Raw genomic sequence first — 26,594 nt, 5'->3', positions numbered from 1 at the left:
ATCAGGGACCAGACTGGGCTCCCGACCGGTTGGGTGGCCTCCTGTAGCATCCAACTGGTCAAGCTGCTACACAGTGAGAATTGAGGTGCAACAGGAGGGTCTCCCCAAATATCAGCTCCACCCAAAACACCTGTCACCCCAACACCTTCCTGGCCACTTGGGTCTGATGAGGCTACCCCTGCCACTGCAGCCTCTGGGGGAAGAGAAGAGACCAGGAAACCCGGCCTCCAGACATCCGTGTGCACCGCAGCCCCCAAAGCGTGATCTGAGACAGGCGCCCCTTTCAACTTCCCATTTCTTCAGTGGAGCCAGAAGACGCGTTTCCTTCCCCATCAGTTCGCGCGTTTGTTGGCTGTCTCAGCCGAAACCCAGCACTTGCTCTGATGGTGGAGGCCCTGCCCTTGGTGAGGGGACCCAGGGTTGAGAAGCTGGGAAGCATCCCAGCGGGCTTGTGAGCGTCTTTCTGTTGCACTGTTTTCCTGCTCATTTATTTTTCTAATCTCAAATATAGATTTGTGTTACCTTTCAAAATATGGTGCCTTTAAGAAAAGCAGTCTTTTCAAAAAGTGCTCGGGGCTAGAACTGAGAGCACTTCTTTCATACCTCGCGGGCCCAGCCTCCAAGGGCGAAAGGGCTGCAGCTTGGTCCCAAATAGGAAAACGCAACATTTTTTTAACCAGACAAGGGCTGTGTTTCCACACACAGGACAGGTTCTGAGTCCTGGAGTAGCAGTGAGCTTGATCATTTTTCAGCTGGGTTGCCACATCTCTGATTTCTTTCCCCAGCCCATGACAGCTCAGCATCGCTATTAGTTGCTCCAAATGTTTGGCTCATGTTTAAGACCACAGAGTTATTGCTCAATAAATACCCCAAACATGCTCCTGCCCCGCTTCCTACCCTCATTCCTGCCACTGGCTTCACAGCTCTGTCGTTTTCAAAGTTGTCCCCTGTACTTAGGACAACCTGTTTCTCCTGCTCCACCAAACCACCCTGTTTCAGATCCCTCCCTCTTGAGTGAAACCCTCTCCGTGGTCTCACAAGGAAGGTCCCTCCCTCTTGCCACCCAACCCTGAGAATCTGGAGAGGCAGGAGTAATAGCAGAACTGAAATAAAATGTCAGTTTCAGTTAACCTGAGCCAGGCACACTTTCACCAGGTGTTTCAGATCTCGCCTCCTGGGGCAGATGAGGATCAAAAGAGCAAAGGCTGAGGACCTTTTGTCCCCAAGACTACAGCCTAGACTGTCAGAGTCAGCACCTGCTTCGCACCGGACAGGGTATGGACTTGTCTACACATTTCTATTACAAGAACGAGCAGGGCATCATGCGTCCATTAATTCATCAACGTCATCCTTCAGTTACGTAGCAAATAGTGATGGGGAAGTTTAGTTGTTTGATTGCTGAAGGTTTTACCGTCTAACTTTAAGCGTGTCCTAAACTGCAGATCTTTTCACAACATATTGTATCTGACAGAATGCACTTGAATTTGATAAAATGCAGCTCCTTCATGTGACCCTCCATGGTATTTTGCAGTGCAGTTAAAGAGCACTGGACTAGGGCTAAGGAGAATTGGAGAGGAATCCTGTCTCTCCTGCTTAACAGTGGGAAAGTCACGTGACCTCTCCCACCCCAGCCTCAGTCTCTCTTATCCATAGTATGGGTGCGATAACACTCCTGCCAACACCACAGGAGTTGCTGTATCTTATTAATCTCAGTGTCTTTGGCCATCAATACAAGCTGCCCTGCCTACGTCACAGAGTTGCTGTATCTTATTAATCTCAATGTCTTTGGCCCTTGCCTGATGTATAACAGCCTTTCCAAAAACATACATGACACCAAAAAGATTGTAGTTATTAATCCATTGAGAAAGTAATAACAGAAGACCTTTTGGTTGAATCAAGCATGACAGACACAAAAGCCTCATCTCTACTTAACAAACTTCCATGCATCCTTTAAAACCTAATTCAAATGCAGTTTAACCCACAAGTGGCCCGCCTCTCAACCCTAAGATAGAAAAGAGTCTAGGAAGTCAGTTAGCATCGGGGCACCTGGCCATACGTAGGAGATACTGCTCCCTGGATGGAGCTCTGGAGAGCTGCCAGGGGGAGGGAGCCAGTGCAGGTTATGGAGTCTGGACACCCAGGTCCTGCCTGGGACGAGGGACACACCAAGGTCCCAGAGCAAAGCAGGACTCTGAGCTATGAGGCAGAGACGGAGCAGATGGGACATCTGAGAACAAAGTGGTAGGGGGCAGGTCTCTGGAGCCAGCAGAGATGATGGCATGTTCTCTCAATCAGGTTGCATGGAGACCCATCCTGCCCTTTTTCAAGGGGCACTTTACACTTCCTGGGGCGCTGCCCACATTGCCTGTCTTTGTATTTCTTCAAATGTGCACATCCCTCATCCCTCCCCTAATATCAACTCTTTGAAGGCAAGTCCAGACCTTACTCATCTTTGTACCCCTTTCCCAGCCTACACCCAAAGCCTAGCCCAATGCTTTGCCTCGAGCCACTCTAATAAATATTTGTTTGATGGATTATGAAAACATGACACTCCTTGGTTTCCAATAGGATCAAATAAAACATGGTCTGAGATACTACTGAACTTTATAACCTAGTTCACGCATCTAGTTTTATCATCTGAGTTTTGCATTTTCTTTCTTATCCTTTAGCATTTTACAGCACACAATGTACTTATCCAAGATCACTCACTGCTTACCGGCCTCCATGTGTCATACGAAACCATTAGGCTCCCATTTGTCGAGCCTTGTGGCAAAACTGATGGGCGTTGGCCAGAAACATTGGGCACCCCTTGCTGAGTGCAGAGTTACTGCTCAGAGAGCCTGCTAAACTGGGACTGTGTTTCTCAGCTCTCCTTACGCCCAACTGAGGTTGCAGTTCTCATCATGTCATATGATCAAAGTGGGTGCCTCTCACCTCTAAGGTTACTGAAAAACAAATAGGGCTTTCCCACTCTCCTTCACCTCCTGAAAGCAGAGGACTCGAAGGTTCCAGAAGATGGGGGAGTTACAGGATGGAAGCCTGGATCCCCGAGTCACCGCGTGGAGGAACGCCTCCTGCTTTCCCTGTTGAGTCTATTACCAGAAATAAATTTTAATTATACGAAACCACTGGAATTTGGCGCTGAACTGTTCCAACAGCAGGGTTACCTTAATTATTTCACTAAATGCTTGTAATAGCCTTCATGGTGGGTACACTCACCAGCTCTCCTTGTATTTTCCAATTGAGTACACTAACACGTTACTTAGATAAGGTGTCCAAGCTAATAAGTGCCAGAGATGGAATTTAACTTAGGTTTGCCTGTTTCAAATGCCGGGTTTTCCCTCTCTGCCTTGTCCTGTCTCCCATCCACCAATGACCTTGGACTCTGTCTCTGACATCATTTTTACATTAAAGGTTTCTGACCTACTCTTTTAAAAAAGCAGCTTAGACGCATGCCTCCCCTTCCCTTCACAGAACTCCTTCTATCAGCTGGAAGAGTTACGGATGCCAAACCCTGGAGTGTTCTACAAAGAACTTAATTTCTTTCTCGCCTGCCTTGACGCCTTCTTTTTTATACCACCAGAATTAAATTATTTCTCTAAGGAAATATTTAAACTTAATACTGCTTGGCTTCTGTGTTTTCTACCAGTTGGGAAGGGCGAGAAGAGAATTCATTTGGGGTTTTGCATGGGGAAAGAAAATGGGGGGAAAAGAGAACCTGTATGGATTCGTCAAGTCCAGCCTGGCCTTTGCTGCCTTCAGTAAGCTCTCAGAAGCTTTGTGCTGGTTCTCAGGCACTTTGTGGATAAAATGTATGCCACCCACGGTTTTGCCTGGGTTAGTTCTGCTTCTTTTTCACCTTCTGATTGAGGCATAAGAAAGTTCAAATGACTTATCCAGCATCATATGTAGCAAGTGACGGAACTGAAAAGCAAATTATATCAGCCTGAAAAGGAATACGAAAAGAAAGGTCAGTGCAAATTCATCTGCAAGAAGGAGCTTTTAAAATGACAGGGGTTTCTTTCTTTCTTTCTTTCTCACCCTTTACATATAAAATGACAGTAACCCAGCTTAGAAAGGGGGAAAAAAAGCATAGGCAATTCAGGTTCAAATCATTGAAACTAGCTCTTTTAGCTACTTTCTAAAGGCACCTTTCTAAAATGTACGTACAGGTCACCCTCTTAAAGTATATTAACCATTCCTGGTGACTCCAGATAAACATCAGTTTTTAAACTGGATTGTGGACAGAGGGTGCCTTCAGAGAATGCTGAAGAAAGCAAGGCTTGTGGTCTCTCCACTCAACGTCCTCAAAGTGGTGTGTGTCACGGGTTCCATACAGCCCTTGAGGACAGGGACGTTAGTCCTTTTTGCTCAATAACGTAGTTCAAGGACCTAGACTAATCCTGACACGTAGCAGTTGCTCAATGAACACGTATTTAATGATTGAGTCAACAGATGAGTGTTTTACTTTCTAGTGATTTCATCTCCTCCTTCTATATCAAGTCATGTGTTGACATCATTCCCTTGGCCCTTAATTTGCTATTCCTAATCTACTTGGAGTTGGGAAACTAAAATAGATACATAGATAGATAGAAGACATCGTGATATAACTTCATAGAACTTTTAGAAATTTGTGCAATGATGGAAATTCTTCGGTGTGCTATCAACTTACCACTACTGAGTCATTGAAATATGGCTAGTTAGCTAAGGAAATGAGTTTTACTCATTTTATCTAATTCTGCTTCTGCTGCTGCTAAGTCGCCTCAGTCATGTCCGACTCTGTGCGACCCCATAGACGGCAGCCCACCAGGCCCCACCGTCCCTGGGATCCTCCAGGCAAGAACACTGGAGTGGGTTGCCATTTCCTTCTCCAATGCATGAAAGTGAAAAGTGAAAGTGAAGTCGCTCAGTCATGTCCGACTCTTAGCGACCCCATGGACTGCAGCCCACCAGACTCCTCGGTCCATGGGATTTTCCAGTAATTCTAATTAGTTTAAATTAAATTTAAAATAACCATGTGTGGCTGGTGGCTACTGGCCTGGACAACACAGGTCTTGAACAAGATGCTAAATAAGAGTCAGTAAGGACTTGTCTGAAAGTCCGGGCATGAATATTTTGAAAATTCAGCAGTTTTTTTTTTTTTTTCTAATTTATTTCTGCCCTGATATGAGTGAATAAGGAAGCTGATTGAAAGGCCTTCCAGGAAACCCAGGCACTGAAGGGGAGCTGGACAATGATTTGGCTCAAGGAGGACAGTTCAGTTTTCATAATAACCAATGGAGGGCAAAGGTGACTGCAGGTGAGAAGCAGGGAAGCTTGGTCAGGGGTGCGTCCAAGTCCAGGAGAGTCTGGAGAGAAGAGCTGCTTTTTTCAGGGATTCCTTCCATCCTGGTCACTCAGGGCCAAGAGCAGGGCAGGCAGAACCACCTGAGACCCCCAGGACCAGCTCAGAGTCCCCTTGGGCACAGCGCACACACGTGGCACCAGCCTGGATGATGATAGTATGCTGATGAGGGTCCTCGGGCTTTTTTTAATCCCCATGCTTGCTCATGATCTTTTCCGACACAAGGCTTCAAGCAACCAGAATAGGCATCAGTGCTCTTCTCTATTTGTATCCTAAGAGGCGAGGATCGTTCTAATGTCACTGGGAAGCTTCAGGATCTATTATCTGAGTAGATACTGGGTCTTCCAAGGTGTCTGTGTCCTGAGGGGGGACTTGCTGGCTTTCTGAGTAGGATAGGGGTGGCTCAGCTGGCTGGAGGGAGTCCATCCATCCTTTACATCTTTGTCCCAGGTATTCCCTGAAGCTCCAACAACCTCAGCAAGTTAGACCTCAAGAATCCTACACCACATTCAAGGTCTACTGTGTTCAGAAATGGCATCTGTCCATCTCTGCAGGGAGAGAGAGCCACGGTTCTGGATGCTGACACACACATACCTCTTTCCTGGCCAAGGACAATGTTGCTCGTCTGTGACCTGTAGGTACTCGCCACCAGCTAGCACAGCAATCAGCTCCTAGTGAAAGCAACAGCTCTGATCTCAGCCACCCACACTGAGGCACCAGGTCCTGTTTCAGCACCAAGTCTATGCGATTCTTTAGTTTTTGAAATAAAGATATGTATAGATAAATATTCATGTGTCTATTTAACAGAATATAAAAGCAATAACTGGGACTCCCCTGGTGGTCCGGTGGTTAAGAATCCACCTGCCAATACAGTGGACATGCATTTGATCCCTGGTCACAGAAGATCCCACATGCCATGGGACAACTAGATCCGTACACCACAACCACAAAAGTGCGTGTGCTAGAGCCTGTGCTCCGCAACGAGAGAAGTCACCACAGTGAGGAGCCCGGGCATTGCAAGGAAGACCCAGTGCAGCCATAAATAAATATTTAAAATAAATATATAAAATCAGTAACTGATCATTAAAGAAAATGTAAAAAAAAAAAAAAAAATGCGTAAGCAAAAACATCGTAAGACTCTCACCCAAAGGCAACCTGAGATGCCATTTGATTGTTTCTTGCCTGTCGTTTCTCTTTGAGTTGAGAGTTTCCCCTCTTGACCTAGTTACAAACATGTTATAATCAGAGTCTTGGCTTTTTGCTCCATCGTGAGCTTTTCCCTTGTAATCATACAGATTTGGCAAACATCATTTGTAATGCCCACAGAGTATTGCGTTAAAGGAGCTATCAAACTATCATATCTGCTTACTCATTCCCCTCTTGAAACACAATTTTTCCCAGGACTGCGCATTTCTAAATTATGATAGCAGATGGCTCTGTGTGCAAAGGCTTGCCCCCAATACACGCCACTTTTGGGGAAACTCTCCTCAGGATGGACTCATGGAAGAGGAATTTCTGAGGCTAGGGTCAGGAACAGGGAGCCAAGGTCCAGAGTGGACCGGAGCCAAGCTTATGAACCAATAATCTTGACCTTCTTGGTGTTCCAGCTCCCAAACACAAGACATACAGCTGCAGGATTACTGGGCATTACCAGGGCATTACCAGGGCATTACCAGCAACCTGGGATTACCAGATCGCTAGGTGGTTTCTTGCTAATCACTGCTTGTGACCAATAAGAGCTCCAGGCGGGAACACATTTTGAAGAATGTGAGTTTTCTGTTTACCTGTTGCTACTAAAAATGTGGCTCAGTGGTAAAGAATTTGCCTGCCAATGCAGGAGAGGAGGGCTCAATCCTGGGGTCGGGAAGATCCCCTGGAGAAGGAAATGGCAACCCACTCCAGTATTCTTGCTTGGGAAATCCCACGGAAAGAGGAGTCTGGCAGCCTACAGTCTATGGGGTTGCAAGAGTTGGACACAACTTAGCAACTACACAGCAACAGATTAAAACTACAGATAACAGGGACTTCCCTGGAAGTCCAGTAGTTAAGACTCCACTACTGTACTGTGGCGGGAGTAGGTGGGGGGTTCCACCCCTAGTTGGGAAATTAAGAGCCCACATGCTTCATGGCATGGCAAAACAAAACAAAACAAAAACCCTGCAGACAACAGGCCTATTCTTCACCCCAGCCTCTTGGTAGGGGGGAAAAAAAACTCATAACAGCAATGGGTTCATTTTCTAGCTCCTTTTTTGAAGTATTCACTTAAAATTTTTTAATCATCCCACATAGAGATATGGAAATTGAAGTCCCACTGATTAAAAGGTATGCCTTTACCTTATAAAATCTCTGAAACTTAGCCCTTTCTCATGCGGACTTTTTTTTTAAATAGGAGTATAGTACTTTGGCCACCTCATGAGAAGAGTTGACTCACTGGAAAAGACTGTGATGCTGGGAGGGATTGGGGGCAGGAGGAGAAGGGGACGACAGAGGATGAGATGGCTGGATGGCATCACCGACTCGATGGACGTGAGTCTGGGTGAACTCCGGGAGTTGGTGATGGACAGGGAGGCCTGGCGTGCTGCGGTTCATGGGGTCGAAAAGAGTCGGACACGACTGAGCGACTGAACTGAACTGAACTGATAGTTGCTTTACAATGTTGTGTTAGTTTCTACTGTCTAGCAAAATGAACCGGCTATATGTATACATATATCCCCTCTTTTCTGGATTTCCTTCCCATTTGGGTCAACACAGAATATGGAGGTCCCTGTGCTACACAGTGGGTCCTCATTAGATAACTCATTCAGACTTTTATTCCTCTATTCAGTATTTCCCTTGCTGAGTCTATCTACAATTTCCACTGCCAGGATTCTGGAGTCTTTTTACTGGGAGACACAGAGAGGGTCTCAACAGTTTTCATCACGACCCTAGAAGAGGTAGCTGCAATTTGCATCACAGAACATTGCACGTCCACCAGAGGAAAAGCGATTGGGAGTCACTGGTGGGATCCTCCAAGAAGGAAATGCAAACCTGGCTCAAACCCAAGAAGTGCACAGAACACTCAAAACTCTTCCGCCTCCCTGAACCCAGGCCTGCTGCCTTGGTGTTCCTTTATTTTTTTTTTTTTTGAAATATATGAATTTATTTTTTGGATACACTGGAATGTATTTCTTGATAAACTAGAGGGTATTAGCAGAATCTCAACTGAAAAGTATACTTCAATTAGAGAAAATTTTAAGTGGCAGAGCCAAGGATAACAAAATATATAACCTACAGCTTTATTTACATAGGCAGTGTCATTTTTTATAAGCTTTTGCCATCTGCAGGAATAGTACTTCTTTAATGGGAGAAACTGAGTAATACAAAAAGCATAGCAAATAGAACCAAGTAGCAAATAAAATACTGCCATAGTAAAAGGATACTAAGAGGTCAGCCTCAAGCATAGTGGCATATTCTAATGCTGGATGAGTCTCAACTATTCACAGGGAGTTTTGCAAATTCCGTTCAGTTCAGTTGCTCCGTTTTGCGACCCCATAGACTACAGCATGCCAGGCTTCCCTGCTGCTGCTGCTGCTGCTGCATCACTTCAGTCACGTCTGACTCTGTGCGACCCCATAGATGGCAGCCCACCAGGCTCCCCCGTCCCTGGGATTCTCCAGGCAAGAACACTGGAGTGGGTTGCCATTTCCTTCTCCTGGTGTTCCTTTAATTAGGAACAATGATTTCACACAAATCAAAGCTGAGAAGTAAAGACGGAGTCAGAAACTGAGTCAAAAAGCAGAGACCATATTTGTTTTTCTCTTTCTGACTTTTCACTCTGTATAACAGGCTCTAGGCTCAACCACCTCGCTAGAACCGACCCAAAGAGCCTATTAATGCATATATATGGAATCTAGAAAAATGATATCGATGAACCAATTTTTAGGGAAGGAATGGAGATGCAGATGTAGATAGAGATTGGGCTTGTGGATGCAGTAGGGGAGGGAGAGTGAATGAATGGAGAAAGCAGCATCAAAACGGATACACTATTTCAGGTATAAGATGGAAAGCTGGTGACTAGTTGCTGCATAGCACAGGGAGCCCAGTCTGGAGCTCTGCGATGTCCTGGAAGGGTGGGATCGGGGGAGGGGAGAGAAATTCCGAGGGGAGGGGAGGGAGACTCCTGAGGAAGGAGGTGTATGTGTAATTATGGCCTATTTGCAGAAGCCAACACACGATTGTAAAAATTTTTTAAATAAAGTTTAAAAAAATATATATATACATATATATATTTAGCAGAGACCAATTTTGGAGCATGCAGAACTTCAGGCCAAGGTGGGTGTGATCCCAGGGGCTGCCACCCAATGGGGTTGGAGGGAAGCGTCCTGCCCTGGCCCTGCGTCAAAACCACTCTCTCAGAGGAGGCGCTGGAAAGGTGTCTGGGTATTAATTTGTCTGTTGTGAGGGGTTTTAGTGCTGCTATAAATCACTCCAGATCACAAACAGCCTCCACTGGAGGTATCCTTGAGCTGCCTGAACTTGGTGAGACCTGAAAAGAAGACACTTCTACCCACATTGGGAGGCGTGGAGGGAGCCAGACTACAGGCCAGTGTGAATCAGCTGATGTGGTTAAGAGGCTATGGTTCTGGTCCCACAGAATCACCCTACAAGCGTGAAACTGGTGGGTGTCATGTTCTGGTAGTCAAGAGATTTTTAAGGAGGATTTCTCAAAAATAAGATGTGCTGAGACTCAGAAGCTGTGCCTCAAGGTTAAAGGGATGGGGTCAGGGAAGGGCCATATGCAGTTGTCTGGGAGAGGCTTCCTTTTAATATTAGACAAGCAGGTCAGCTGGATTCAGATAGAGAAGTTGAGAGGCTGGTCCGTGAGGTGGGGACCTGGTTGGGTCATGGTGTCATTTTAGAGAAAGAAAGTTTGCTAGAGTTTGAAGTCGTCTCACCAAGTCTCCAGTGATTCTCAGGCCGAGGCATGGCCTGGTACAAAGAACCCACCCCAAGGTCCAATCTCTAGCATTCACAAGGAGAACAGAGGCCAGGGCAGAGTAGTAGAAGCAAGCACTTGTGAAAAAGCTGATTTTCTAACTTTTTTTCATTAAGATACCCTTTCTTTTTAGAGTGGGTAAGAAAGGCTGGAAATCCCAGACCCACTCGCCAAAGGTCTTCATGTAGGTCCAGGAGTCTGTGATGTTAAGAGGCCCCGTGCCCATCACGCGATTCCAGTATCGGTGGTTGAAGGACCTGTTGTAACCAAGACGCCCCCAGAGCCCCAAGCATGGCTCCATTCAGGGGCCCCAAACGTAACACTTGCAGCATTGAGTAACTCTCAGATAAGCTCTGTGCTCCTGGGGTGAAAAGGCCATGAATTCTTGGCCCTTCTTTTGGAATGAATCACAGAAGGAAGACTCTGCACTTATTCTCTGCGTGTACAAGCCAGTGACTCAATTCTGGCAGCAGCATTCTTGTAAGATGGCCTTTGGGGGCCACATAAGCCAAAGAGATAGTCAAATACACTGACTCAGCTAGCCGACTGGGGCCACACCACCCCCTCAGAGTGACCTTTATTGATCACGTTATCATCCCCCAGATGTTTATTCCCCTCTTCTCATTCCACCAGAACTGCAACCAAGAAATAGAGCATAAGCAAGAAAGAAATGTTTGCTGTTTTAAACCATTGAGCTATTGGGGGTGCTTCTTACTGGGGCAAAAAGCTGCTTGACAGACACAGCTCTGCGCCTTGATAGACACAGGAATGTGGGATATTCTTTTACCCAATATACTTCTTTAATGCCTACTCTGTGTAAGGTGGTGTTCAAGGATAAATGTACAAACTTTACAAATATTCCATCTGGCCATCCCTTACCATTCAGCATTATCCCCTTCTGCTACAGAAACAAATCATGTCACTCTTCCACTCAGAGCCCTTCACTGGTTCTCCAGCCTATTTATTTATTTATTTTTTTGACTGAGTGGCATGTAGGATCTTGGTTCCATGACCAGGGGTTGAACCTATGCCCCTTGCAGTGGAAGCGTGGCGTCCTAACCACTGGACCACCAGGGAAGTCCCCTTCAGCCAATTTAAAATTAAAGCCCAAGTCCTTTATGATGGCCTGGAGGGCCCCTCAGGGTCTGGCTCTTGTCTTCTCTGTGACCTCATTTGCTACCACTGTTATCGCCTGTTCCTGCTGCCACCCTGGCTTTCTTGCTGTTCCCAAAATATGCCAGATGTGCTCCTGCCTCAGGGCCTTTGCACTTGCTGTCCTTTTTTCCTTGACCTAAAGCTCATTCCCTCCCCTCCTTTCAGTCTTTGCTCAAGTGTCACCTCTTCCTAGAAGCCTGCCTTGACCACTAGTTTGAACTGAACCTTCTTCCTTTGCGCTCTCATCCTCCTTCCTTGCTACAACTCTCTCCATTGTGTATATCACCATCTAAGGAGTTCTCAGAGCATGGTGCACCAACCCTGAAGCTCTCCAAGACTCAGTCAAACTATTTTCACAACACAAAAATGCTATTTGGCCTTTTGCGTGTGTTGACATTTGCACCAATGGTACAAAGGCAGAGTTGAGTAAAACTGCCAGGACCTTGGCATGAATCAGATCAGGCACATCAAACTACTACTGGTTACTGTGTCTCTCGCTGCCACACTCACAATAGAGAAGGTGCTAGTTTCACATAAGAATGTCCCTGGGAAATGAGTGTAGACTATTCATTTTATTAAATTTTGACCCTTGAGCACATGTCTTTCTAATATTCTTTATTAAAAATATTTATTTGGCTGTGCCAGGTCTTGGTTTGGACACGTGGGATCTTTAGTTGTGGGATGCAAACTCTTAGTTACAGCATGTAGGATCTAGTTCCCTGAGAGGGAACCCGGGTCCCCTGAATTGTGAGTGCAGAGTCTTACTCATCGGATCACCAGGGAAGTCCCTCTAATATTCTGAGGAATATGCACCAAGCTCTTCTATCACCTACCAAGAAGGTTTAATTTTTGTACTTGTGTGATGGTTTGAGTTGTAGGCTGAATAGACTGCTTTCTTCATGGACTATGTTTTACTTAAAAGAATGACTGGCAAATCATGATCATTCCAACTTGGGTATTTGGCAGATATTTTCTAGAAAATAACTGATGGTGTTTGCTGCCAAAGATAAAATACTGGCTTTCAAGCAAAAATTTAAATTTTTGGAAGACTTGGATCTGTTACTTCCCAAAACTTTAAGAGTTTTCTGATGAAATTGGAGATGACATGAATAAATGTGATTTTGGTATTGAATCATGAAAAGCGTGAACTTTTGAAAGAATCTGCATAACATGGCGAATCAGTTCTTTACAAATGACCAATTTGTAAGGCATGGGTAAAAGACCCATTGAAAGTACAAGGTAGACCAAGGGATTTTAAGGAAATAGAATATTGACATGGTTTCAGATTCAACATTGCAATCAACCGTTATTTTTTTATTTTTTTAATTTAAATTTATTTATTTTCATTGGAGGCTAATTACTTTACAGATTCAATGTAATCAATCTTTAAGAAAAGACTCCTTGTTGAGTTCTGATGTAGTATAAGAGAAGAATATACACAATTAAAAGGCTATTCAAATATTCCTGTAGGAATTTCTAACTACCTACCCACGTAAGGTCAGATTTTCTCCATCCACTTCAGACAAAACAATATATCGGCACAGGCTGAATGCAGAAACAGATGAGAATTCAGCTGTTTCCCACTTCAGTCAGAAAAATAAAGAGCTCTGCCAAAATATCAAACATGCTACTCTTCATCTAAATTTTCATTTTGGAAAAAATAGCGATTTTTCACTGGATATACGTTATTTATACTAAAATGTCATGAGCATATTGTTGCTTTTAAATGTTCATGTATGAATATTTTCAATTGCTCAGTTTTGATTTCTAGGGTTGTAATCTTCAATAGTGATAACCTATGTAGAAAAAAAGCTCTGAGTTCCTCAGTCATTTTTAAGAATAGAGCGAGTTTCTGAGACCAGAGTTTGAGAACAGCTACTATATAAAACATGGGTTATTTTTTGTCTTCCTCTTTTAGAATGCAAACTACGTGAAGGCAGGGGCTGTTGTCTGTCGTGTTCACTGTCCCACAGGTTAGAAAAGTGCCTAAGGAGGCACTCAGTAAAGATCTGTTAAATGAATGAACAACATCCAACCATAGCCTCGCTTCTCTGAACATCTCTGCGGCACGATCCATAAGACCAAGCTAAGGCCTGATACCCTTGCATCTGCTGTAAAATATTTTCCAGCTTCCTGCCATCTTCTAAGCAAACCACTCTTGCCCCACTATACCATTCTGAACCCCTCCTCCACTGACCCATCTCACTCATCATGACCCCAAGGCCACCCCTCGCCTTATCTGTGTGTACCCGCTTGCCCTTCCACCAGCCTCCGAGACCCCAGTCTCACGTCATGATCCCCTATCTCTTCCACGGCTTGAAGCCCAGCACTGAAGAAACACCTCTGAAGTAAATAAATGCCTTTTACGTGAACAAATGATATGCAGGATGAACATCCTTTCACACCAATAAGCTTATATATAGAAATACTCGGAAGAGTGTTTCTAGCCTCCAATCAAAACCTTTCTCCAGTACAGCCTGGATCTCACACATTTAGCTCTACCCGTCCTGAAGGTTCGCTGGCTGACCCTCACTGGCACTTGTACCAGAGCTAGTCTCCCAGCCTCTGCCTTGTGGCCACAGGTCCAGGCATTGATCCCTTACAGGAGTCCTTGCCTCAGTGGTAACAGTAGCATTTCTTGAGCATCTACTATGTATCAAATATATATTTAACCTCCCCAGTCCTTCCCACAACCTAATAAAGGAGAACCCAAAGAAACCAAGTGCCATTTCTAATGAATTTGTTGTGTCTCCATCCCCTAGCATAGTGCCTGGTACACAGAATGTGCTCAAACAGTATTTAGAGACTATGTGGATTGATGATTGAGTCCCATCCCATTTTACAGATGAGCAAACTGAGCCTCCTCAAGGGTAGGCAACCCGTCCATTGTGTGATTCTCCCTTCACATATTCAGGGCGCCAATGGTATACACCTTCGTTTGGCCCCCAAGCCTCTCTCCCCGCTAGCCACTCAGTTTTCAACCACAGACCCTCCAGTCTTGGCTCGTCCCACTGTTCATTCAGGAACAAATCTCTGGGTGGCAGCCACCTGAGACAAGGCACCTTGGAGCTCCCAACCCTGCCGTCCTCGGCACAACAAGCAGGTGTGCTTTCAAAGTGTGCTAAACCCCTGGCATGAACCTTCTTGATCTCAGCTGGTTGGTCCAGAGCAGCGACTAAGAGCTGGAGGACCAGCTCACAGTGCAGAGAGCAGCAAGCAGGAAGCTGTCCCACTTGCAACGAGCATGAAGCTAAGGGCCCTTCTTTCAGTCCTCCTCAGCTTCCGCTACTGGGGGAGGAGGAGTGAAGCAGGAGGTCGGGGAAAGGCAGACTGACCTGTACACACAAAATGCGCCCAGTCTCCCCACCTGCGGCTACTGTTTTTGCTGGAAGGCTATAGACACGTGACCTGGCCAAGCCTAGGTTAGCTCACGCTTTACTTTCTGACGGCTTCTAAGAGCTGCACTTAACCAGAGGAAACAGAGCCAGGAAGGCCAAGATCGGCCTCTCTCCCCAGCACCCAGGCCCCTCCAGGGGCTGGCCATAAGCATCCTTTGCTCAGTTATTGCCACCAGCAGTACAGGGAGCAAGTGGGCCCTTGTGTATATGAGCTGACTGTGGATCAGAGAAGAAGCACCAGGGACCCAGATGGGATTGGAAGGCCTGGGCCTGGGTGTCCCCAAGACCTCTGGTGTTCATTGTGGTCAAAGAACAGTACCTACTTAACGATCGATTGAAGAAGAGACACAAGAGGGCCAGGCCCTTCTCCTGCAACCACCTCAGAGAACGAAGTGGCTGGGGTGTGGTCACCCCCCTACAAAATTTTTTTCTTGCTTTGCAACTTTAAAAGTGATACATTTTAAAAGGAGAAAATTTGACTAATACATAAAAGCCCTAAGAAGAAAACTAAAATCACCTGTAAACCTGTCCACAAACCTTCCATTTCCTTCCTGGACACATACCTTAATTTTTGTAACATTGCGATCTCATAACGGGCTTCCCTGACTGCTTAGTTGGTAAAGAATCTACCTGCAACGCAGGAGACCATTCGATTCCTGAGTCTCATTCATTCGATCTCATAATGTTCACACTGTTCTATAACCAGTTTTCTACCAAGCTCTGCGGGGTGAATGTTTTCTTTATCACAGTAAATAAGATGGTGCTACCTGTGGCAGATTCATTTTGATATTTGGCAAAACTAATACAATTATGTAAAGATTAAAAATAAAATAAAATTTAAAAAAAAAAGAAAAAAAAATTAAAAAAGAAAAAAAAAAGCATACAGAGTAGCATGCTACTATATGCTATTGTACAGTATATTATACTACTACATAGTATGCTAAGTCACTTCAGTCGTGTCCGACCCTGTGCGACCCCATAGATGGCAGCCCACCAGGCTCCCCCGTCTCTGGGATTCTCCAGGCAAGAACACTGGAGTGGGTTGCCATTTCCTTCTCCAATGCATGAAAATGAAAAGTGAAAGTGAAGTCGCTCAGTCGTGTCCGACCCTCAGCGACCCCATGAACCGCAGCCTACCAGGCTCCTCGGTCCATGGGATTTTCCAGGCAGGAGTACTGGAGTGGGGTGCCAGGGCCTTCTCCGACTACATAGACTACTACTACTCCAACTACTGTATACTATTTATCATCATCTGGAATTTATTGAGGCATTCATTGTTTTTTTTACCTCTGCCCTCTTATTATTGAACTTTATCACTTTTCTAAACCATGTGCTGAAGATCTTAAATTGGGCACTTCAATGATTGCCTTAGGACTTTGACTAGAATGGAATTATTGGGTCAAAATGTACGCACACCTTTATGTTTTTTTAACAGATGCATTAAGGTATAAGGCTTCCCAGGTGGCTCAGACAATAAAGTGTCTGCCTGCAATTTGGGAGACCAATGGCACCCCACTCCAGTACTCTTGCCTGGAAAATCCCATGGACAGAGGAGCCTGGTGGGCTGCAGTCCATGGGGTTGCTGAGGGTCGGACACGACTGAGCGACTTCACTTTCACTTTTCACTTTCATGCTTTGGAGAAGGAAATGGCAACCCACTCCAGTGTTCTTGCCTGGAGAATCTCAGGGACGGAGGAGCCTGGTGGGCTGCTGTCTATGGGGTCGCACAGAGTTGGACACGCCTGAAGCAACTTAGCAGCAGGTTTAATCCCTGGGTTGGGAAGATCCCTTGGAGAGGGAAATGGCAACCCAGTCCAGAACTCTCACCTGGAAAATCCCATGGATGGAGGAGCCTGGTAGGCTACAGTCCATGGGGTCGCAAAGAGTTGGACACAACTGAGCAACTTCACTTTCACTTTTAAGGTATAACTAACACACGATAAGTTACATGTATCTAAAGTGCACAGTTTTGTGATTTTTGACATGGGTTCACACCCATGAAACCATCGCCATAATCAAGGTAAGGAATGTGTCCATCATCCCCGTGAGTCTCTCTGAGTCCCTTTGTCTTCTCTTGCCCTCTCCACTCTCCCGTTTCCTGGTACCGCTGTCCTGCTTTCTGTCCAGTTAGCAGACCGGTTAGCATTAATTAGCATTTTATGTACACGGATCAGACAGTATGGACTCTTTTCCCTCTGGCTTTCTTACTTAGCATAATGACTTTGCAATTCATTCACATTATTGCACATATCAATAGATCCTTCCTTTTTATTGCTAAGTAGTATTCCACACACATTTTTAACATTCTTGATGAATACTACCAAAGGTTTGTGGGGGAGGGTTTCTCAAAGCCCTCCATCATAACAGCAAAGTGATTCAGAGCAGTAATCATGTATGGATGTGAGAGGTGGTCTACAAAGAAGGCTGAGTGCCAAAGAATTGATGCTTTCAAACTGTGGTGTTGGAGAAGACTCTTGAGAGTTGCTTGGACAGCAAGGGGATCAAATCAGTCGATCCTAAAGGAAGTACAGCTCTGAATATTCATTGGAAGAACTGATGCTGAAGCTGGAGCTCCAATACTTTGGCCGCCTGATATGAAGAGCTGACTCATTGGAAAAGACCCTGATGCTGGGAAAGATTGAAGGTGGGAGGAGACGGGGATGACAGAGGATGAGATGGTTGGACAGCATCACCGACTCAATGGACATGAGTTTGAGTAAACTCTGGGAGACAGTCAAGGACAGGGAAGCCTGGTGTGCTAGAGTCCATGGGTTCACAAAGAGTTGGACATGACTGAGCGGCTGAATAACAACCCCTGAAAAGCTAGGATTGAAATGCTGCTTGTCCCAAGAACACCATTCTGTCTCCTGAATTGCTTGGCCTCTAACACAAATTACCAGGAACAAATAAAAATGACCAAGATTAACTGTAAGAGCAGAAGGATGGGGGTGGGCAGCAGAGGGTCCTTGGGGTCCTGATGGTTCGTTCACACCTCAGCCCTCCAAGCCCAGAAGGGACTCATTTCTTGGATGCTGCATTGCTGGCAGGAACCTGCAGTAACTCAGCTTCTGATCGCTGGCAGTCATGAGCAATCCCTGAGCAGGGTACGGGGACCATGCAGCCCATTCCAACAAGTGTGTGCGGGGCACCTCTGCTCTTCTTATAACCATGTACTAACATTGTATTGATACAGGCAAATGTAACTATAAAACAGCAAAAAAAGCCAGAAAACAAACAAACACACCGTATTTGCTTTGCTACTAGACTGTAAAACCACTGCGGGGTAGAATTTGTGGCTGACTCATCCTTCTCCACAGCCTCTCACTCTGGTAAATTCTCAGTACACTTTCTCAAATGCTGTTGATGACATGCTGTTTGAAATAGCTCAGCCCCTGCCCAGCACCATGAGAGAGAAATCAGGTGACCACAGGACAGACCAGCTAGGGGCTAGGGGCTGTGGGCTGTGGGCTGCTACGATCAGGGAGGCTATGTCCTTCAGAAGACAATGAATGTGTGAGTAGCTGTGATATAGTTCATTCCATGGGTCACACACTAATGTGCTCATAACAAAATCTGGAGGAACACTCATGACAATTGCAGTTTTCATTTCTATAACTGATCACGTGATAGCTGGTGTTTATAATTCCCTTCTCCCACTACTTACTCTGTATTCCCTTTGCCATCAGCAAGAACCTCCGCTGGTTGTGGTTCTTTACCTGGTGGGACGACCCAAACCTTCTTTCCCGAAAGGTCTGAGTCATTAGTAGTCCTGCCTGGGTTGGGGTGTTGTAGTTTTCCACTGACCTTAACCACAGGGCATGGAGATATTAAGACATGCCCTAAGGAGCTCCTGTATTTCAGACACACTCTTACCTCTGCTATGGAGGAGCAATGCTGTTTCCCCTTGGGAGTCAGGTTCCATCACCCCAGTTAATGCTGTAACTCCCTTCTGTACCTGTTGGTTCAGAGGAAAGAGGAGGCCAGAGTGGCTGGTGGCCACCTTAGCTTCCAGTTTAATAGAATCATTACTGCATTTGCTGGCGGAAGCCTTCCTCCCTCTGGAGCTAAGACCTCTAAGCCAGCAGAACATAAAGTCACAGGAACAGGAAGCAAAATCTGCGATGGATGCTGATGCTGGGAAAGATTGAGGGCAAGAGGAGAAGGGGATGGCAGAGGATAAGATGGTTAGATAACATCACTGACTCAATGGACATGAGTTTAAGCAAACTCTGGGAGACAATGAAGGACAGGGAAGCCTGGTGTGCTGCAGTCCATGGGGTCCCAAAGATCCGGACACGACTGAGCAACTGAACACCACCACCAGGACTGTAGCCTTCTCCCTATTCCCCTCCTACAAGCTCCTCTGCTTCCTTCAACACACAGCCACGTGTCTTCTCTTAAAACCCACTTCTGAATTCCCTTGTTTTCCATTTTATTCAAATGACTTGTTTATTCATTCAGTGAGTTTTTTGGGAGCCTCCTATGTGCCAAGCACCCTGACCCTTCGCCATATGGAATCCAGAGTCTAGGGAAGCCAGAAGACATTGGAAGCAACTTACCCATCCATGTGTCAGGAGCAATGATGGAGATGTGCAAGGGGTACCACAGGCTGCTGAGGAAGAACACCTGTCAGAGGGTGGAGGGGGAAGTAACTACAGCTTTCTGGAGGAGCTGGGCGCTAAAATAAGCCTTGAAGAATGAATATAAGAGTCATCCTCTTCATCAACTCATAAAAGCAGTTATCCAGGGTGATAAATGAAGCAGGGGACAGGGAGCAAAGGCAGAGAGGTGGGGAGGGGGGTGGGAGGTGGGTGCAGAAGGAAGAGTCAAAACCCCTACCCACCAGGAGGACCAGAGGCCAGTGCAAAGGGTGGAACAGTCAGCCTGGAGGTCAGGAGCATCTACTAAGGGACAAAGCTGGAGAGACAGGTGCAAGCAAGGGCAGCCAGGACTCTGTACTCCATTGTAAGTGGGCCAAAGGGAGCCACTTGAAAGTTCGTCTAAGTGACTTAGTACGATGTATATTTTAGGCAAATCACTCAAGAAACAGTGTGGGAGAGTGTTGCAGAAGGATGAAACCAGATAAACAGACTGGCCAAGAGGACATTCCAACAATCAACAAAAGAGGTATGAAGGGCCTAAACTAGGGGATTCTTGGCTGGGATGCAGAAGGAGAGATGAGTATGACAGATGTTTTGAAGGCAAAATTCATGAGACTCAGGGATTGACTGTAGTGTGGGGGCAAAGAGGAGGGAGAGTTGACAGTGACGGCCAGGTTTCCAAAGTGGCTCGAGTGTGGATGGTCTGTCACCATCAACCAGGACAAGCTTGTCTTACTCACCTTTCCATCCTCAGAGGCCAATAAAAGGTCTGAGATATAGCCAGTGCATAAAATTATTTCTGAATGAATGAATGCACCAGTCAAGAGTGGGGCCAGAGTCTTATCTCCATGTCCAACTCCAAGGGGACATTGACACAGAGTGCAAAGTGGTCAGTGCCCTGGCACTGGGCAGCTGGAGACCCTTGGCTTGGGGATGGTTCCCTGTCACAATAGCCTGAGTGTCACAGGGAAAAGTGCTAAAAATGGACCTGACTATGGCAAGGAACGGAAGAAGCCAAATAACCATAAATGGAGGTAGCTTAGATCCTTGTCACTTTCAAGCTATTGATAGCTTATCAGGTCAATGGCAGAAGAACTCCAGGAGCTAGAGACAGGGAAGTTTCTGGAGACTTTAGTCAGCAAAAGGACCTGAACGTGGATAAGATCCATGCTTACAAAGTCATGCAGAGGATACATAAGCGACCCCATGGACTGTAGCCTGCTAGGCTCCTCTGTCCATGGAATTCTCCAGGCAAGAGTACTTGAGTGGGTTGTCATTCCCTTCTCCAAGGGATCCTCCCGACCCAGGGATCAAACCCAGGTCTTTTGCACTGAAGGCAGATTCTTTACCGTCTGAACCACCAGGGTTATTAGAGGTCAGCTAAATGGAAACTCTAGTCCCTGTAAAGGAAGCACATAGAATTGTTGAGGAGAGGAAAGATCAAAGACCACAATAGAATATGATAAGTGCTCAATTGATGGTGGCTGATAGACTCACCAGAAGTATTGGGTTTTGTGGCACATCCCTTGTACAGGGTGGGAAGATGAGTGATTTGCCCTCCATCTCCTCCCTTTTTGTCTTGGTTGAGGGCTCCTGTACGGGCTTTATGGATCCCCACTAGGAACCTTCCTAGCTGAGTGTCCTTGAACAAGCTTTCCATCTCTCATTCTTCAGATTCCTTCCAGTAGAACAATCACCGTAATATCAACCTTGGAAGACTTAGGGTTGAATAAGATCCTGCACATAGTATGTGCTCAATAAATGTGAAGAGTTTATTCTTAGAGACAGAACCCCGTCTTTAACTCAGAACAGATCAACCTTTCTGAATTTCCCACCAAAAAGGCATGAACAGGTTTTGAGAGAATTCAATGAAATAATGGAGTCTTTTGTACTCTGGGAAGAATTTGCTCAAGGAAAAAATGATTGTTGTGTGGGGATGAGGAAGGAAAATCAGGCCCTCAATCCACCTGCAGATAGTGAGGATTTTCATCCAGAGAGAGCAACGTTATGTCTTTCATTCAAGACCTGTGATTCAGATCAGGGATCTGCACACCAGGCTGCTCGAGGGCTGGGCTCAGAACCCCCACTCCCGGACCACCCAGGAGTCCGAGCAGCCACAGGATGCCTGCAGCTTGTTGACTTAAGAATATGAGCCATCGGAATGCACTACACCTGTCTGGACTGGCTACCTAGCCTTTTAGTCCTTCAAGGTGTTTAATTTAATCTGCAGAACTCTATACAGTGGGACCATCATTCCCTCTGAGGTTACTGCTTGCTTTTATAACATCAGACTTGGAAGTTATAAAATTTTCAGAATGTGGGAAAAATACCAAGGGCCTAACCTTGGTTTGACCACCTACCAACTCTGTGGTCCTGAGCTAATCATTTCACTTCTCTAAGCCTCAGTTTCCTAGCCTATAAAACGAGGCTTCTAATCCCTATTTATCTCAAAAGGTTAGGAGGATCAAGAAAATATTTTGTGCAGTATAAGCAATTATATAAAATAAATATATGAAATGGTCATTTCTGCTATATTAGCTAGGTTAGGCAACACCATGCTCCAAGAATACAACTAAGAGTCATTTCTTATTTAAAGTTAAATGTGGATTGGGTGGCTCTTGAGGGTAATGCTCCTCCATGCAGTGATTCAGGGATCCAGGCTGCCTGCATCTTGAGATGCCAACACTTCAACATCCGGCTTCCTGGATTATGGAAGAGGAAGAAACGGATGGTGATTTAGCCAGGATGTTGTTGCAGGCCATGCTTGGGTTAGTTGTACATCACTTCTGCCCACACCCTGTTGTCAGAAACCAATCATATGGCCCCAACCTAATTGGACACGAGAGTGAGAAATTTAGGGGAACCCATGAACCAGTGGGCAAATACCACTATCTCAGCTACATCTGCACTAATAACAATGATTTCACATGTTTAGGAACATGCAGGACAAAGTACAAAACCCTTAGAATCAGGCCTGCTACTGCTACTGCTGCTAAGTCGCTTCAGTCATGTCCGACTCTGTGCGACCCCATAGACAGCAGCCCACCAGGCTCCCCCGTCCCTGGGATTCTTCAGGCAAAAACACCAGAGTGTGTTGCCATTTCCTTCTCCAATGCATGAAGGTGAAAAGTGAAAGTGAAGTCTCTCAGTCGTGTCTGACTCATAGCGACCCCATGGATTGCAGCCTACCAGGCCCCTCCATCCATGGGATTTTCCAGGCAAGAGTACTGGAGTGGGGTGCCATTGCCTTCTCCTAGAACCAGGCCAGCTGGATCCAAATCCAGGCTTTGTTGCTCACTATCTGTATGAACTAGTTTGCTTAACTTTTCAGAACCTCAGTTTCCTCATCAGCAAAATGATTTAGCCATATGTGTGTGTGTGTGTGTGTGTATTATATGTAGTATATATTATTATATTATATATATTCTTTTTCAGATTCTTTTCCAATATAGGTTATTATAAGACATCAAATATAGTTCCCTGTGCTATACAGTAGGTCTAATATATTTTTAGAATGTATCTTTACTCATTTTTTCCTAAGAATTCTTTAAACAAAGACAACGTGAGTGCTATTGAGAATTACAAATTCAACACTTTGCAATAACACATAATGGAAAATAAACTGATATATATGTAGGTATATGTGAATATATATGTATAACTGAATCATTTTGCTGTACACCTGAAACTAATACAATGTTGTAAATCCACTATACTTCAGTTTTGTTCATAAAAAGAATTGCAGTAAGCTACAAGTTGAAGAGAAGCCTAAGAAACAGGAGCATAAAATAACTTAGAAGTCTTATTTTCCCCCATGTAATTAGAAATCCACAACGAGGGCTTTCTCAGCACAGATCCTGTGGCCACACTCTCAGAGTTCCAGGCCCTTTCTGTCTCCCCCCTCAGCCACTCGCAGCTTGTGCTGTCTCTTCAGCTTCGCATTGTCACTCGAGACTGCAAGAATGATTAGGCCAAAGGGTTTCCCCACCCCCACACCCCTTCAAGGAGCACCACTCATTTGCTTCTCATTGGCCAAAAGAGCGTCACATGACAACTCCTACCTGGGGAAGCTGGTAAATGTAGGTTTTTAGCACATGGTTCTGACAGTAAGGAAGAAGGGATGAATGGATACTGGATGGACACCTAGCAGTGTAGACCAGATGGTATATGTAACCAGCTGATTCACAAAAGGGTTAAAGGGAGGGATAAAAAGTGTTAAGAGGTAACTCCCCACATCAATCATCTACATCCACAGTAATTCTGCTGTTACTGATGAGGGTCCTTGGTCTCCTTAATCAATAGAAATTGATAGGGGGACAGATGAGAAATTCATGCATGGCTTTACTGGGGCTTGTGGTTTGTGCTACAGCATGAAAGGGAAAACAAGCAGCAAGTGCTCTTGCTTGCTCAGCGAGGGCAGGTGAGCTGATCCCTCACTCTCCTTGATCGGCAGGTTGGGCCTGAGAGGTAGCTGAGGCGGTCTGCCCACCCCCTTGGGGGTGCTGTGTTCAGGGATCACACACAGTACCCTGCTTTTGTTTCTAGCACCTCAGAAGTGGCAGCTGCATTGGGGCCTTTTTGTATCATTGTTCATAATTTGCCTCAACTGTGCAGGCATGCATTTATTTTTGGCCCTTTATTTGTATTCTGTTGCTTGAGGAGATGTTTATCTAAGTTCAAGGACTACAGTAAAGGGTCCCAGGTCCCAGTCTTTACCATCACTAAGCCTCAGGGACATGGAAGAGTCAATATCTAGGGTCAGCCGAAGGTCAGCTATGAGGTTCTGCTAATCTAGGCTGGACTAACATGTCTGGGAGTTGGCTGCTGCTGTTGCTGCTGCCAAGTCACTTCAGTCGTGTCTGGCTCTGTGCGACCCCATGGACTGCTGGTAGCCAACTCCCAGACATGTTAGTCCAGCCTAGATTAGCAGAACCTCATAGCTGACCTTCGGCTGACCCTAGATACTGACTCTTCCGTGTCACTGAGGCTTAGTGATAGGCTGGCCCTTGGCTAATCTAGACTGGCTTCATCTGGAACAACTGGGATGACCTAGCTCTGCTCCCTGATGTCAATTCCTTCAATAGGCTAGCTTGAACATGTTGCCATGGCAATGAGAGGCACAAGAGAACGAAAGGAAATACGCCTGACTTCTTGGGATCTAGATTCAGAACCAATGCACATCACTTTCATTTGATCCTATTGGCCAAAACAGTCTACTGGCTGAGCTCAGATGCAGCCTTGGAGGTCAATGCAAAGTTGCATGGCAAAGGCACGGATACAGGAGGGATGAAGAATTAGGACCATTTTTACAATCCTTCCCATCTGCCTCCATGGACATGGGCCCTCAGACCTAGGGCTAAAAGCGGAACTAAGTGGCTAAAAAGTGTTCTCTAGTTAATAGGATCCGTCACATTCACACTCACTCTTAGGTCTGCTGATAGAAGAATACATCCGAACAGCACAATCATGTTATTCCTTACATTCTGTTTGGGGAGTTAAATGTCTTTCCAGAAAGCAGAGAGAGAATGTCAGAACTTGCAAAAGGTGGGAGAGCCGGGCATCAGGGGCATCAGGGTGAGGAGGAGGGATACAGATCTTCCAGAGGCAGAAATAATTCCTTCACCTGAACTTGACTCTTTGCCTAAACTTGGAACCAGTGGAAAACTAAGCCTGTTTCAAAGCCGCCTTTCTGCACAGAGCTGCTATTGTGCGGTGGGTGGTACAGACTCAGCTAACCCTACAAAATCCATTTCCCTGGACACATCCTGCAAGGTTTCTGCGGCCACCGGTGCTAAAACACCAACATGGAGCTCATTCATCAAAGAGCGCTGTCATCCGGCCCCATTCCTCCTAGGGGCACATGCTGGAGGAGAGAATTTCTCTTCTGGGGCCTTGGGCTTGTCTGCTCATGGCCTTGTAAGGAGAGAGGAAAACACGGGGGAAATGAAACTGGCTGAAGGAAACAGTCAACTTGTATAGAAATGTTGCTTTCACAGCATAGCTTTTAGGAGAAAGTGACAAAGACTGTCTTTCCCCTCAGAGAGAAAGACAAGAATGTTGTTAGCGTAAGGCTTGCACCAGGATGAAGTGAACTGGTTTGCAGAAGGACTGAGTTCTACTTTAGATGAGTGAGTACTCCTCTCTGGGTCTCAGTTTTCCCAAACATGCAGATGAAACAGGGTGTGACTCAAGTCCCTTCCAGCCCTTAGAGTCTGTGTTTGGAGGCCATCCCTCAAGGGATGTGTATGGTACCATGCGCGTGTCCTCCCCAGTGGGGAGAGGACGGCAGGCTCGCTGGACATTGGCATGACCGAGGCAGAGTAAGCGACCTCAGCACGGAGAGTAGACCACTAACAATCAGACCTTAGGAGGGCAGAAGGATGTGCATGGTGTCCCCCAGTTGGGGCCATCAAACTGGGGGGCAGGAAGGTTTTGGAGAAGGGAGTTTTGGAAAACAAACTTTGCTTTAGAACTTAGAAGAACTGTGATGGGATTCTCTCTGCGTGTGTGTGGGCAGCCTTCATAGCATACAGCTTTTGCTCCCAGATCCAAAAGGGTGACCATGTCCCACAGGGAGAGTAGATGGCATTTCTGAACCTGACGTGCAGTTCTAAGAGGAGAATGGATTATTAAATCTAGTAATGCAATGTAGGGGCTCAGAGCCCTTGAAGGAATTAGATCTAAACACCCAGTCATTAACCAAACATGACCTGATCACCCACTGTGTGCCAGTGACTCGGGGGGTGTCTTGCTCTCTTCCTGCCTTCAGGCCATGGGTGACAAACGCCATCACCTCTCAGCCACGGGTGGAGACCCCAGCCAGGGAGACACCACGGAACTGCAGATCAGTCTTGACCGGAAACACAACAGGACAGCCTCTGTTCCCCCAGCCTCCCTTCTAGACTGAATTTCCTGCTCTGAAATGCTGTCCGCAGGCAGCCCAAGAAGCCAAAAAAAAAAAAAAATAAGAGGCCTTTTAAAATTAAGGTTCTAAGATACGGAGCTGGTGGGAGGAAAGGATGAAAAGAAGGATCTTGGAAGGACTCCAGCTATTTCATTCCAACTTTTTCATTCCAGTTTGGAGATCTGGGACACATTGATTCACAACTTTATAGTTCTTA

The 26,594-nt window shown here is 45.8% G+C and overlaps 1 long non-coding RNA gene across 1 annotated transcript in view; it reads left to right on the top strand.

Annotated features, from left to right (window-relative positions):
- LOC112443836 (uncharacterized) overlaps nt 1–26,594 on the top strand; it is a 42,169-nt gene that overhangs the window by 8,903 nt on the left and 6,672 nt on the right. Inside the window, exon 2 of the long non-coding RNA XR_003032230.2 lies at nt 19,903–19,999. This is a non-coding gene — a long non-coding RNA (uncharacterized lncRNA). The remainder of the gene's footprint in view (nt 1–19,902; nt 20,000–26,594) is intronic.

This window comes from Bos taurus, chromosome 23 (genome assembly GCF_002263795.3).
Source record: "Bos taurus isolate L1 Dominette 01449 registration number 42190680 breed Hereford chromosome 23, ARS-UCD2.0, whole genome shotgun sequence".
In the NCBI taxonomy this organism is placed as follows: Eukaryota; Metazoa; Chordata; class Mammalia; order Artiodactyla; family Bovidae; genus Bos; species Bos taurus.
This window is presented reverse-complemented; position numbering and strand designations above follow the sequence as displayed.